Below are 16,614 nucleotides of genomic sequence, written 5' to 3'. Positions count from 1 at the left end.
GGGGGGGTGGGGGGGACACTGGGTGAGGCTGGGTGTTGAGGAGGGGGGACTCTGGCCCTTACCTTGCCTGCTCGTGGTGCTTGGCGGGGGGCAGGGCGCAGGGAGGCTTGGGCAGGCGGAGGCGCGCGGGACAGCAGTACTGATGGTAGGTGGCGTGGCTGTTAGGAGGTAGGCTGGAGGAGTAGAGAGAGGAGGAGGAGGAGGAGGTGGAGGAAGGAGTGGTGATGCTAGTAGGGTTGTTGGAAGAACGACAAGAGGTGGTGGTAGTAGAACAGGTGGAGGAGGAGGAATAAGACCTGACAGAAAGAGATAGAAAGAGAGATAGAAAGATAGAGAGTTGGGGAGAGGGAGAAAAAAGAGAGAAAAATAAAGTCAAGAGAGAAACAGAGAAAGATAGACAACAACAACAACAACAACAACACCAACAACAACAGACAGGCACACATAAACAAACACCATTAGCACAGTTAGCATTACAGCACACTTTCAGCAATAGCTTAGCACACAGTATTAATAGCAGCATTAGCAAACAAGTAAGGCTAGTAGTGTTAAAGCAAAAAGCACACTTAAATCTATCAGCATTAGCTTAGCACACAGTAAATAACAGCAGCATAGCATTAGCACACACTTAACAGTCTTAACACTTAGCTTATCGTTAGCATATTTTACCATGTTAGCATTACCTTAGCACACAATATCAATAGCAGCATAGAGCAGTTAGTATAAGATTTAACTACTACTCCTACCAGCATACAACATTAACATAAAATCACAAGTGTTAGCTTAGCATTTAGAACACACAATATATCAGCTTATGGTTAGCACACAGTCAGTCTCGGCCGTTAGCACTAGCGGTTAGCATCACAGTGGTACATATATAGTGTACAGTGAGTCAGGAGAGGGAGGATGATGCACAGATAAAGATAGTTCACTGTATTTTCAGAGGAACAGAGGAAGGCCAACCGCTAGCTGTGCTCACTGATTAGCTGTTTGATGTGTAGAAAGGACACCAAGAGCCACATTAAAGGTGACTGTTTAGACTTTTTTTACTGGTCTCATCTGGAGCAGGTCCAGGTTTGGTGCATGGTACAAGGACGGAGCTATCGTCGATGTCCGTTATGGGCCCCAGAGCGATGACCTTGCAAAAGGGACGGTTTCTCTAACCGCTCGCTGAACCCGACCAGCAGGCAAATGACTGACCAACCGACCTGTCAGAGAGGAGCTGGGTGCACCGGTGGGTCACATTTCTCCCTGAAAGACCTTCACTGCAATAAAGCTGAAGGTTGTAGATGAGATTTTGGACCATATTTATACTCACGGACACCATGAATAGTGACAGGCCAAAGGTTAAAATGATCAGGATGATTTTTTTTATTTATTTATTTATTTTTTTACAATTTGTCACAACTAATTAGAACTATTTTTGATCAATTTAAAAAAAAATAAAGCGAAAAAGGATTCAATATTTCCAAATTCTAAAAAAATAAATACATGCAGAGAACTGCATCATCAAAACACACATTGTGTCATATTTTCTTTCATATTATCACACCTTCAAACTACAGCACCTCTTGTACATCAAAATTTTGGAATATTAAATCTGTAACAATTTGACTAAATTCAAAATTTACAGTATATAAGTCAAGTCAATTTTTATTTATATGGCGCTAAATCATGACAGTTACCTCAAGGTTCTTTTCAAACAGAGCAGGTCAAGACCATACTCTTCATAACATTGATAATTGCAACATGCCATGCCTTGTAATCTATTGATGTTCTGTTAACATATCAGTAGAAACAGGCTATTGTACAAACGGATAAAAATGACAAAAAAGTACCTGAAAAGTGAGAAAACACAATGATAAATGTGAAGTCACTGCTGTTCGTCACTTAAAGAGGCAGTGAAGGCACCAAATTCTGTGCTCAGTCCACAGAGAAATGCACACAGCCTGTATTCAGAAACTGAGCCTTCAAATGAGCCGTCAGGAAGATGATTTTTGGTTCTTAAAACCTCAAATATATCTTCTTATGGATCAACACTTCAAATAAAACACAGGAAAAGTGTAAAATATGGACCTTTAAATGATTAATCAAATTATCAAAAAAGTTTATTAATGGATTTGTTAACTCCTCCTGTGGACACACAATTCAAGGCTGCTCGGTAATGAATGGTAACATAGCAAAACACAGTTATAATAATATAAAATATGTCTTCGCAGGAGAAGTTAGAACAAATTTTGTACCTTAATAAACATTTAAAAATGTACCTTTATCTGGTGACAGCTACGCCATTTATTACATGTTTATATACGGATGACACATCATCAGTGGGGGGACTTTAAAGAAAGTGGTGTTATCTTTTTTGTTAGTGTTTAGCAGCAGCTGCCATGTTGAGGTGTCCCACAATATTCACTCACAAGTCACCAACATGTGACTCTTTTCCATCTCACATGATGTGGACATGACCCCAATAGCCGAGACCTTTCGAAGTCATCTGCACAAAGAAAATCAAGATTTGTACCAAACATCAACAGCTTTGAACCCTGGACTCAGTCCCTTTGTTAAATATTACAAATGAAACCAGCCTTGAGCTCTCTGTAGCCTTAGATTTAGGCTCTTGCAGGGTTTAACAGCTGAAAACTGAAACTCTGCCTCTTGTGTTCACACAGCTTTAACAGCTGACATCTGTAACATCTGTCTCCCAACAAAATGTGAACGATGCGACTCCTGTAATCTTTCTACAAAGACCCCAGTGCAGCAGACTGCAGAGCAGCCGGAGGAGCTGCGTCCACGCTTCACTGGGCTCAGACCTCATTCCTCACATTTCATCCCACTGGTTGTGATGTGACAGTTTGCTGGTCCGCTGCACGGCTGCACACTTGCTGTCACTCTGTGTAGCTGCAGGCGTGATGTACGCCACGCTGCATGAACGCACACTGTGACACAGTTCTGGCTGTACAGCGCACAGACACGCACGCACGCACAGACACACGCACGCACGCACGCACACACACACACACACACACACACACACACACACACGAGAATGTAACGTCCTGTTGACCCTGTGAGTTGGTACGAGCTTAAGTAAAGTCAGTGAGTCTCTGCACTGTACTCCTCCGCATCTACACTACATGGTGAATAAAATGTGTGTTGTTACACCTTCAGTGATGATGGATACGGTCCTTTATGTGGGTCTCTGGGCTGAAGGTGGGGTCTATGCTTCGGTGTTCAGGGGCCCAAAGGGGCTGCAGGGTAAATCTGAGGAGTCACAAGATGATTTATAAGACAGGAAATTAGAAGATAAAACTTTCTTTGTTTGTTTTTGTGGGGCTAAAACAATCTGAGAAGACAACTTGGTCAAACTGCTCACAGCTCAGAGAAATACATCCATCCATCCTCCTGGGCTGGAGCCAATCCCAGCTGACATGTGGCGAGGACGGGGTACATCCTGGACAGGTTGCCAGACAAACAACCTGCGGGAATTTAGAATCACCAATTAACCTAACGTGCAAGTCTTTGGACTGTGGGAGGAAGCCGGAGTACCCAGAGGGAACCCACGCAGGCACAGGGAGAACATGCAGACTCCACAAAGAAAGCCAGCTCAGAGACAATTATACAACCTGCAGGTAGCTGCGTTTAATGTCCTTTGTTGAAGTATAAACTTCTCCAAAAGAAACAGGATTTGCACATAGTTATGAATTAAATAGGTGAAATTATTATACCTGTTAGGGACCAAGCGCTTTTCCCTCCTCTATAACTATTGAATGAAATCATGTGCAATTCAACAGAAAGAAGCTGAAGAGGTATAGAAGTATTTCAGGTGCCCAGGTGGTTCTGGAAGTTACAATCCCATTCATTTTTCCCCAAAGACAATGTCACGTGACTCATGTCATGATTGACCTGCTCTGAGGCTTTGACCGGCACAAAGGTACACGCTTGTGTGCACAGAAATTTTGGAGTAGAGGTTAACTACAACTCCCAAGGTGCATTTCATAAAGAAACATCCAATCACTGAGGAAGAGGAGAAGATACATTTTTGGGTCAGTTTGAGCAGCTCTTGCAACAATGCACAAGTACTGTTAACTACATACTATGATACCTCATGGGTAAGTCTGTGCATATAAAGAATTTGGAGTACAAGTCAACTACAACTCCCAAAGTGCATTTCAGCACAAAACATCCAATCACTGAGCTAAAATTCTGTCATGTAAGTCGATAACGGTGCGCAGGAGCTGTAGAAGAACAATAGCTTGGGTTTCTAGTATTAAGAAGCGTCTTCCAGAAAGAAAACATGATTTCTCATAAACAAAGTTGAAATAATTACAACTTTTGGCCCTAACATAAAACTATAAGATCGTTTCTTTGAAGCTGCAGCAGTTTACCAACCTTCCCTGTGAGTAATCGCTGTATCATCAGCCTTTCACTGCCTATTACATGAGGACGCACGGATGAACTTCCTGTGCCACTTTCTGGTCCGACTGGACCTTTGATCTAAAGATGAGAATCCCAAACCAAGAAGCCACAATTTCCAACAGCAAAGACACATCTGTTCTAAAAAGATGTGTCAAAACATGTTTTATGACATAAAACTGAGGACCAGATCCCAAATTAGATCAGGAACCTCTGCACTACAGTAACATCTCTCTCTCTGTCTTTCTCCACCTTTAAACCCACTTTGCTTTTCTCTCTCCTCCCTCTCTCATCCCACTCTCTCCCTCTGCTCCTTCCTCTATCTCCTCCCCCTCACTTTCTCTCCATCCAGGAAGCATACCAGTTGTATTAGTATGGAGCGAGCGAGCTGCTACCACTGCAGAGCAGGCTGGAGCCATTCATTACCATACAGCTACCATACTGCAGAGGGCGAGAGATACTGATACATTAAGGGGGGGAGAGAGAGAGAGAGAGAGAGAAAGAGAGAGAAAGAGAGAAAGAGAGAGAGCAGCACTGCAGAATGTGACAGAGCTCTGACTGCTATCATCACTTATTTTATGATCAGTAATCCATAAATCACTGTCTAATTAAATGCTACCTCGGTCTACTTAATGACGTGGTGGAGGTAATTGGTCACCTCGACATCACACCTGTCATATTACGACTGCTCCTGTTTCTTTAAGTTCATGTAAATCAACTCTTTTTCCACCCTCTTGGTGATGAGCTCAGAAAAGAGAAGGTTCCTCTTTACATTTGCCAGCAGAGGGCGCTCAAAGGAAATCTTCACTTCCTGTTTTAACTACAATCAGAGGAGGTGATTTTTTTCATGTGCCTGAAAAATCATGTTTAGCCTAGCTTGTCTAAGCTAAACATGACTGCCTGTCTAGGCAGTAGCAACAAAAATAAAATAAAATAAATCAGAAAGTAAAATGTGTAGAAATCCAAATTGAGTCGTTATTGTTCACGGGTTTATTGTAGCAAACAATATTAAGGTTGTGTATCGTTTAAATTTTATCGATTCCGGTTCTGATTTATTCCAAAATAGTAAAACAAAAAACAAACAAAAAAAAGGTCAAATGTTTAGATAACAAAAATATTTTTTATTATTTTCAGCCCAAACATTCACAAAGTAAATAGTATGTACTACAATAAAAAACATATGATCCACAGATATGAGCATTAAAAAATTAAATAATAGATAAAGAGCAAACTACAGCAGTTAATTTAATTAACTGCTAGTTGTTTATTTTGGTGTTCTGGTGACAGACACATGCCTCTTTGTTTGTACGAACCAATAAGCAGAACTGAAATTCAAATTTGTTTTTTTGTGCTAAGCTAGGCTAATCACATCCTGGATCTACCTCTGTACCAGATGCATGGAGATCAAACTGACGTCCATCTTGTAATCTTACTATGTAATCAGAGTAATGTCACACAGGGTCGTGTTTCAAAACAGTGTCCTTGTAATGTACAGCAAAATCACTTTTAGGAAATCATGAGACAGGTTTCCAGGAATCAGATGGAAAATACAGAAAAAAAATTAAAAAATAAAGCTGCGATACAGTCAAACTCAAGAGGATGAGCCAGGTTTGGACATAGTGGAAACAGTGTCTGAACCTCAAGATGCTGAGTGGGCGTTTCCCATGGCAACAGTTGACTGACAACAAAGAGACGATATTGCTGGGAGACAGTCTGTCAACTTACAGAACAAGGTATTCTACTGAACGGACATCACAGCGGACTGTTTTTGCTGATAGATAGATAGATAGAGTCAGAGGCAGTGAGCTGCTTTAACAGCTGTTATGTAACTTACAAAATATGAATAATTATATTCAGTGTGTAAGTGTGTACAACCACAGTGCAATTTCAAAATGTCAAAGGGTTTATGTAAGCATGGAGTAGGGCACTCTGTGTGAGTACTACATTACGGGTTGATGTGGGACTCAGGTCTCTGGATTTTTAGAACTCGCACCGAGCCTTTTGACCAGATGTCAGCCTGACCTTCACCTGCTTCACTATGACATTACTTGTCACCTGTCAGACGACACGGATGCTCCACTGAAGTATACAACACTGATAAACAAGACCAGGTCAAAACCTGGTATCTGGACTTGTGTACAGTCAATGTGAGAAACTGAGGACATAGTTGAAAACTGCTGTAAACAACTACTTTCAATGGAAAGTGGCTGAAGCTGCTGGAAAACTTGCTAATGACTTTATATGCTAATTAGCATATTCATATTGCTAGGTGCTTTTTCATTATCATAAGAAGGAACAACCATGACCTACTTTAACATGTTAAAGACAAACAGTTTTAAGTTTCCATCGTGTCTGTTCTCCTCAAACGATAAAAACGAAGGGTCTCTGCAGAGGTTTAACTCTAAAACAATGCATGCTGGGAAGTCTACTAACATGCTGACTGTGTTTCTTTAAAATCATCATTTAATTAGTTGAATCATCTCTCAGCAGTTCATTCATTCAACACAACATTTATTCAAAGCCAGATGAACCCATGTTCTATTCAAACTACTACAATTTAAGTTGAATTAATTAGAAACAATAAAACTTATATATATCTATTAAGTCAACAATAAAATCAGATAACAATAAAATGTTACTTCAACTAAATTCCTGCTTGATGTTTTACAGTGTATCTGTGTATTTCTAATGTAACAGGACACAGTGGATGTGAACTTGCTTCACTCTGCTTTGTTTCTAAGTAGAGATGAAAAGGTCAGAGAGAGAGAGAGAGAGAGAGAGACTCTCTCTGCTCTGGTTGGTAACCTCCTGTATCAGGGTGATGTATGGATTGGAAGCTGCATTTCACACCTTGACACACACACACACACACACACAGCCTCTCCCACTATCACACTAGGTCTTTTGGCCCCTCTCTCTCCTTGACCATTTCATCACACTCATACAGTGTCATGGTCTCTCCTCTCACACACACACACACACACACACACACACACACACACACACACACACACACACACACACACACACACTTTGACCTTCTCATGATTCAGACTGCCTCTCTCTCTCATCTTGCTGTCATCACTCACACAGTTCTTCACCCTCTTCCTCTTCCACACCTTCCTTTTCCTTTATGCTTCCTCTGACCAGTTTCTGACATCATCATGTGTCAAAACATTTGACATCATGTTTGAATGACTTTGATCACATTTAATTCAGAGCATTTATCATTAAATGTGTATTTGGAGTAAACAGGACATGTAACTAGAACTGTACATGCATCTGTGGAAAGTTGTGAATCTCCAAAAAAAGTTAAAATAAAATTCTGTGGCTTTGACAAAACTAGTTTAAAACCCACGAACAGACAGAGAGAGAGAGAGAGAGAGAGGACTTGTCCCTTCACTACCCCTCACACCCCCCCGTGCCTGTCCTCGGCTCAACTCTGTCAGATTACAGGCCGCTCTAATCTGATTACAATCTCATTTCAGTCTCATTAGTTCATCTAATGTCCGCCTGTCGCTGAGTCACTGCCACATGCCAGCCAGCCTGTCATAACACATAACACACATGGGATAACACACACACACACATGCACAGACACTAACCCACACCCACACACAAACACACACGTCGCTGAATCTGTCCATTAATCTGTTTTCACTGATCAACGTTTGAGAAAACACCAGAGACACATTTAGGTGAAATCATTATGTTTTCATACTGAAACTAATTTCACACATCAGCTGTGCAACAGATAATCTATGGATATACAATCTATCAACTTCAATGATTATCCTTTGAGGTTCACTTCAGTTTAGTTGGTTGAACCTGAAATTAACTGAAGCAACAAAACGTTTCAAATTAAATTAATATTGTACAAATTTTGTAAATTTGTACAAAATTCAAACCTAAAAGGCACAAACGAGTAATTTATACTAATTAGACTGTGTGTGTAAAGGAGGTTATTTTAGTGCAGCAGTAGATTTCTAAAAGTTCTGGACACAGCACATCTGTTGTTGCTACAGCTGACAATAGATAAATAATAATGTTGAACATGAATCTATTATTTTATTAGTTTTGCAAACATCCAAAAATGACAAAAGGAATCCCTCATGCTGATTTATCTTTACAGGTGTCAGGCAATATGAAAAGAGTCAATGAGTATAAATATCTAGGTATTTGGTTTGATGAATCATTTACATTTAAACATAGGATATATCAAAAATCTCATCAGCAAACTGCAGCAAAAACTCTTCATATAGAAACGGATCCAGCTTTCCTTTGCAGTGTAGGGAAAGTGCAGTTGAAGCAGTCTTTCCATCAGTCCTAGATTATGGTGATATTATCTACAGAAATGCTGCAGCTTCCACTCTCAAACCCCAAGACTCTGTTTATCATTCTGCCCTCGGATTCATTACTGGAGATCCCTATGACACTCAGCACTGCATTCTGTATAACAAAGTTGGTTTGTCCTCTCTTGTGCAGAGGCTTGATGAACACCTGTACCTTTTCATCCATAAAGCCCTTATTGGGCAATCACCACCCTGGATCAGAGGAACAGACCAAACTCGCTCTACTAACTCTCTTATGCTTCAAGTCCCATGGGTTTACTCTGAACTTGGAAAATCTGCGTTTAGTTTTTATGCACCAAACATGTGGAATTATCTGCAGCACACTCTCAGCATCAACATGCTCACCACCCCTGGACAATTCAAGACAATGGTCTCAAACCACTTCACCTCAGTGTGCAAATGCTGTCGCCGAGTATTGTCCTCTTTTGAATTCTAACTCAGTATTTGTATGTATCTCGACATCATTTGCAAATGAGGGAAACTCTGCTTTTGGGATCACTGCCAAATCCAGTGTTTGTCATAAAACAGGACCACAGGTCGACAGCCACGGCAGCGGCCACGTGAAATGTTAATGCTCATACCAAACCCGTAAACAAAACCACTGGGTGAATAAAAGCTGCACAGAGGAGCTCAGTCACCAAGGCAAACCAGGAAAGACACCCTGACAAGCTCACAGGAAGGAAGGAGGAATTGATTAATTGATGTCAATTAATGTCAGTTATCTGAACTCACATTCATTTACATAAATTAATCAATTAATGGTCCAATCAGAAGTTGTTACTCGTCATGGCTGTGGTGACACGAGGTATGAAGCAGAGTGACCAGCAGGAAGCAGCTGTCACTGATCAACTCCTAGACTAATGGAGGTCAACCCTTCATAGCCTTTTTATTAGTATTTCATTTACCCTGTTATTGTCATTATAATTTGTTTATTATATAATTCACCACCTACTGTGTGCACAAATCCTCCATCCATCTACCAGCCTGACCATCAGCAGCCAACTCACACAGGAGGCCAGAAGGAAAATACATAAATACATCAAAACAATCAGGAAGTGAAGGAAAGAAAATCAACAGGCAATAAAATCTCCTGACGATGTTCGTTCAGGTGAAAGAGCAGAGAGCATCAAGATGGTCAGAGGAGGAAACATCAGAGAGACTCAGCCACATGTTTGAGCCTCAGTCAGACCCAGATTCAGATGAGGAGTCTGTTGTGACCAGAATCAGAGACTAGCAGACTGTTTGCATAATTAGCATCTTTTATTTGTTTATGTTGTCTGTTAGCTTGCAACTGACACAGTGTTAGTGGTTGTGCTAATGCAAACTCGCTCTCTATACTTACAAGGTTTCAGGTTTATTAACCCCCCGCCCCCCGTCCCCACTAGTTGACAGGATTGGTTACTTAGGTTTGTGATGTATGAAACCCTGGCTGTCTGAATCTGTTTGTATGAGTCATTGGTTCATTGCAGATCAAGGTGGAAATACTCAGTCATGGTGTTGATGGATTATTTCACTTGATATGTCTTGTATTATATGAAAAACATAATGTGGACGTTAACAAAAAACACTTGATTTTCATTGAGGGGGTCTTTAATGACTCCCCTTGACCCTCCCTGTAGCATCACCCAAAACTATTATATTTTGCCAATCGAATGATTTAACTAATCATTTAGTTCTTCTGATGCCATGTTTCCACTTGTTGTTCAAGGTCTCGTATCCAGATAAAACCCAGATCAGATGTGAGACGTTTTCATTTACTCTCAGTCGCGTCTCTGGTTCCAGTCCATCTTTATTTTCTGTGCTACATGTGAATCAGGGTCAGTCCTTCTCCAGCCCAGAAGGAGGTGCTGCTGCATCTGTGGCTGTTTGGCAAAAACACCAGAAGAAGAACTAGCTGTTTAGCGATAACATTAATATAGTTTAACTAAAACCTATCCATAACCTGACACAAACATATGAGTGAATCATATTTATGAACTACAAACACAACAAAAGTTTTATTGGGATCAGATAAATTCTCCTTGTATTGGATCCTCTGTGATCCGCTGTTTCTCTTGTTGTGTCAATGACATAGTTTCTCTGTGGGAGGAGTAAAGATCAGGAAACTTTTCAACATCTGGCTAGAATGTCTCAAACCTCCTCCAGAGGCCAGCTTTCAGTCCGTCTTTAATGAGTCTTGGATGCATTGTCACATTTAAATGTAGACTCTCCTACTCTGTCTGGCTATCTGTGAAACTGAATCACAGAAAGCCAGACAGCCTCTGTTTGTCCTGAAACTTTATCCTCAGTCTGCAGATTGAGCAACAGAGAGTGAGCCACGGAGACAAACAGACAGAGACACAGGGAGAGACATAGAGACACAGAGAAAGACACAGAGGCAAACAGACAGAGACACAGAGAGAGACACAGAGACAAACAGACAGAGACACAGAGACGCAGAGAGAGACACAGAGACAAACAGACAGAGACACAGAGACGCAGAGACACAGAGAGAGACACAGAGACGCAGAGAGAGACACAGAGACACAGAGAGAGACACAGAGACACAGAGACACAGAGACAAACAGACAGAGACACAGAGACAAACAGACAGAGACACAGGGAGAGACATAGAGACAAACAGACAGAGACACAGACAGAGACACAGAGACAAACAGATAGAGACAAACAGACAGAGACACAGAGACAAACAGACAGAGACACAGAGACAAACAGACAGAGACACAGACAGAGACACAGAGACAAACAGACAGAGACAAACAGACAGAGACACAGAGACAAACAGACAGAGACACAGACGCTGATGAGAACAGAGGACCAGGAATTACCTAAGTGAGAGATGCTGCATTTCACTTTTAGCAGCTCCAGAAAGGAGGCCATGCCAACAGTGTTGTTAAGGGCAACCGTTGCAAATGAAGAAACATGTTGTCACGGTAACAAGTACTGCATGTGTGTAAGTGTGTGTAAGTGTGTTTTAAATAGATCTTCCACTGCTGCTGCTCACAGGTGATTTACTGTTTCCAATAGGTTACATCTGGAGAGTGTTCACACACACACACACACACACACACACACACACGGAGTAAAGTAAAAGCATACACATGCAGACACATACACTGTAGAAAATCTCCATCAATTGATTATAGAAGTGATTGATATACAGAACACTAGATTTATTACAGCATGAAAATACGCTTGCACAAGACAATGTTGGATGACGATGAAACTACAGTCAGTCTGCATATGATGTCGAGAAAGTTAGTCAAAAATCTGTTTCCATTATTAATGTCTGTTGACTTTATATGTTTATTTTATATTAGCCATATCAGAGAACATTTACATGTGGACAATAATGCTCCTATGGAAAAACACAAACTGGGTCCTTATGATACCTAAACTGAACTCTTCACATTAAAGGTCCATATAGTATAAATGTAGATGTCCATGTCTGTTTTCATTATAAAGCAGGTCTATGTTCTATATTAATACTGTAAAAGTATCAGTATCAAAAGTGCTCAGTCCACAGAGAAATGCACACAACCCGTATTCAGAAACTGAGCCTTTAAACAAGCCGTCAGGACTTCTGTAACTTTGTGATGTGACAACAAAGCAGTCACTGCTCTCATTCATGTCCCAAGCCCCGCCCACCTGGACCCACCACCCAACCCTTCTCTGACAAATGAAGTTATTATCTGTTAAAGTTACAGACTTTTCAGTATGAAATTCTCTCTTTACAGAGATAGAATCAGGATGTGGTTAGCTTAGCTTAGCACAAAGACTACTCACTAAATTACACATTTTACCTGGTAATTAAATCAGCTTTCAAACAGATATATATAAAAAAAATAACTGTTCCTTTAATAAACTATTTTCATGTTCACTTAAATCTGCACTACACCGCTGTTTAGAAGAGGTCTGGGTGTCTAATAGAGAGTTCTACTGCCTCCAAAACTTCCATCTATTACATGTTCTTTCTCTCTCAGTCTCTCTTTGCCGATGTGAGTTTCTACAGTAACCTCACTCCTGGCTTTTGACTATACACACACACACAGACACATAGAGTTGGACCCCAGGGTGTTGTCCTGCGGCTCGGCTCTGAGAGGTAATTCATCACCTCTCTATTCATATCAGCTAACCTAGTTTCCCCTGCAGCACACACACACTGCAGAGAGTGCATGCACACACAGCCCCACGACAGCAAACAGAGGACCGACTACTAACACATGCGCACACACGCACACACGCACACACACACACACAGGTGCAGGGCAGGCTGCTGATATTTAACTACAGTGCAGCTCCATTCAACAAGCCTGCGGCACTCAGCACTGCTGCAGCACGCACGCACGCACGCACGCACGCACAAATAGGACTGAGCTGCTGCTGTCACACATTCTGAACAGCGGCAGATACTGTATCTCACTTTCACCCACTCTGCCCTTCCCCACAGTTTCTTCTTTATTTTTAAGGGTCACTTCACCCAAATCACATAAAACTGTTCTTTCCTAGTTTCCCCAGTGTTCAAATCTATATCCGAGCTTATTTAAGTACAGACCCTGATCTTAGTCCATCTCATTTATCATGTAAGGACGTGTTTTCTTTTGTGACTGAACTTGCTGCATATCCATGTGTAATATCTGACACACGGGAGAAGACAAAGGGGTTAAAGCTCATCGACCAGGAGTCAGCGGACAGCTGGAAAACAATCAAGGAAGAGTTCACATCTAAGCTTTATACTGAGTTTCAGCTCAGTGTTTATCCGTCCGGACTGGTTCACTCTCATCACTCTCATTGCAGCAGCTGTTTTTAGAGAAACATCTGTAAAAAGCCACTGTCCTCTATCTGCTCAGCAGCAAACAGCAGACAAACACCGTCAGAGAGCAGCTGGTGAACATAGTGGAGCATTTAGCAGCTAAAGAGCCAGATATTTCCCTCAGGAGCTGGTGGAAACCAAACACAGAGCTAAAAGAGAGGGAACACTGATCTGAGATCCATCATGTGACACTAACTGTAAATCAGCAGCTGTTTGCTGATAAGTTCAACATATCAACTTAAATAATACATGTGATGAACATGACAGTGTTAATTATTAGTGTAATTAACACTGTAGCCACTAGGGGGCGCTGTCTGAGAAGCTGCAGGTCTAGTTATTAAGGTTTAGTTATATAAAAAGTACATATACTGCAGTTTCTGCTCTCAGATACAGGTGTGAAATATACTTTACTTTGTTGCTGCAGTGACCCAGTTTTACCTGCAGAAATTATTCACGTTTCACTCTAATCTGATCTAATCTAATCTGATATGATTTCATCTAATCTAATTTAAATTAATCTAATGGGATATGATTAGATAAACAGCAGAGGTTTCTTGTCTGCAGTATAGTGCTGAATGAGTTTGTCTCAGTATGTTCTATGTTACCTGTCATGTAATGTGTCTGCACCGATTAACCAGGTGTGTGTGCACCTGCTGTCCCTGACAAATTAAACCGTGTCAGCTCCTGATCCTTATCCTGTCAGGTGGGTGTCTGGTCTTTAAAGCTATTTTACAGGCTTAATTCATTGTTAATGAGTCCAGAAATCATCAGGATGAAATGCTCTGATATCTCGTACAACCGGACAGGTACAGTGCATGGACAGATGTTCCACTTGGCATCCATTTTCTCAGCACAATAGCTTTGTTGTGAACATCGTAGTTCTAGAAAACTCTCGTAAATCACAGACTAATGGGCTGTTATTGGTGAATGTGACTGGCTGTAATAAATGATCAATAGACTGTTACACAGACTTGACACACTTCAGCCGTGTTCATGCTCACTATATATATTACATCATCCAGGATTCACAAACTGTGGTTACAAACAGGAAACTCTCTTTCTAATGTCCACACATCTCAGATAAAATATTTTAAATTGAAGCTTCTGAAAAGAGTTTCATGATGTTATAAACTCATGTAAACATCTGGTCCAGATGTTTTACAGCAGGATCTACAAAATCAGCATCAGGGGTTTGTGTCTTTCCTGAACTCTTATTTTGAAACTGATAATTACAGAGAGAGAGAAATCCATCAAAGATGTGGCAGACAGAGCAGAAAATAGACCAGAATGCATTGCAGGCGATTGACAGGGTAGAGTGTGATTCTCACTATGTTCTCAAAACACCACTGCTCTCCGTCTCTGCCCACACAACTGATCCAAAGCTGAACGCAACAAGTTCAGACCCACCTCACTCACTGGGGGACTTCAACAGGCATCAGGGGAAATGTAGGAAGTCACCAACTGGGCTAGAAGCAGCAGGTTGAGTTCAGTAAAGAACAAACACACTTAATCACTCAGGAACTCCTGGAGTGTGTTGCATATTTTTGATGGTGAAGAGATTTCTCTCCCTCCACAATGAAGAACCGACAGCTTCTTTCCCAGCATTCAGTGCGACTGTCCTCTTGGGTTTTGCAGCAGCGTGGATGGATTACTGGCGATGTCATCAGACCAAGTCACACAGCCGCAGCAGACATTTTCTACCAACGACACAGGAGATACTGCACTGCCAGCCTCAAAACACACACACACACACACACACACACACACACACACACACACACACACACACACACACACACACACACACAGCCCCATTTCCAGTTGTGAAACAATATCTGGTTTGAGGAGGCGCTGATTGTTGTGTTCTCCAAACAAATCTGACAGCATAAGTCATTTGGTCAAATGTGAACATGTTACCTACAGACGTATGACTCATGATCATAGACTGTAAATAAAGATGGACGTAGCCTCCGTTATGTCACCCACAGGTTTCTGAAGAGCTGCTCTGCAGTCGCCATCTTGGCAGTAGCTGAATCCGCCCCTAACTTCCAGCTAATCCAAAAATGGGCAAAGAGGAGGGGCATGTGTGGAGCTGAGACTTCGGTGCATGTTGGTTTGTGACAAACAAATGCTCACCAACCTGTCACTCAAAGAGACCACACCCTAAATTATGTACAACTTTAAGTATTAATAAAATGTAATCAAGCGAGTTATATAAAGATTTACCTCCTGTACAACTGTCACAAAGGAGGAAATTAGCTGTCGAGACCAAAACCAGGCTGTAAACTTGGGTTGAACAACATAGGTGCACGAACACGGTTGAGCTGCAACTCGTTTCAAAGGTCATTTAACGGCTGTTCCTACGGTGGCAAGTTTACATTAATTATTTACTCGTGTCGAGCAAATGAAACCGCATTAGAAACATCCGAGGAGAAGCTGCAGTGCAGGCAGAGGACAGGTGAAGGCTAGGCTATGAAAACGTAGCTAAGCTAGCTTTCATTTCCAGCTGCTCTGTGGAAGCAGCACAAGCTGTCCAAGTGTAACAGACTGACTTTGTTATGTTTCTGTGTAAATGCATCACAGATAAAGAAACTGTCAGAAGAGTGAATGACAAATGAAATGATGTTTTCTGTCTGTTTCGTCTTTACTAATTAACTTTTTAATTTCAGCTCAGAAGCTACCGACAGCTACAGGACACTTTTAAGGTGGAATGTTTTCTTGCATGTCACTCAATGCATGATCAATGTTTGGAAATCAATCAATACACCTTAAATGTCAATATGAAATTTTGACCTTTTCATTTGTTTTTATCAGCTCTCTACATGAAATATACTTTAGGGTTGTCTCTACACCTCCGCTCACCTGACCAGATCTCGTGACAGCATCACACAACCAGTGCAAAAGATGTAGGTTATATTAAAAGATCGAGCTCAGGTTTTAATAATCGATATTGGATTATTCAAATGAAGATCAATTTTAATTGGAGAATGGATTTTTTTATCCCAGCCCTAATAAATATACTGTATTTCCACCATA

Source organism: Seriola lalandi, unplaced genomic scaffold, assembly GCF_002814215.2.
Source record: "Seriola lalandi dorsalis isolate HSWRI2012SDOR001 ecotype SW California unplaced genomic scaffold, Sedor1 jcf7180002054917, whole genome shotgun sequence".
Classification (NCBI taxonomy): domain Eukaryota; kingdom Metazoa; phylum Chordata; class Actinopteri; order Carangiformes; family Carangidae; genus Seriola; species Seriola lalandi.
The sequence above is the reverse complement of the archived record's forward strand: the minus strand, read 5'-3'. Positions refer to the sequence as shown.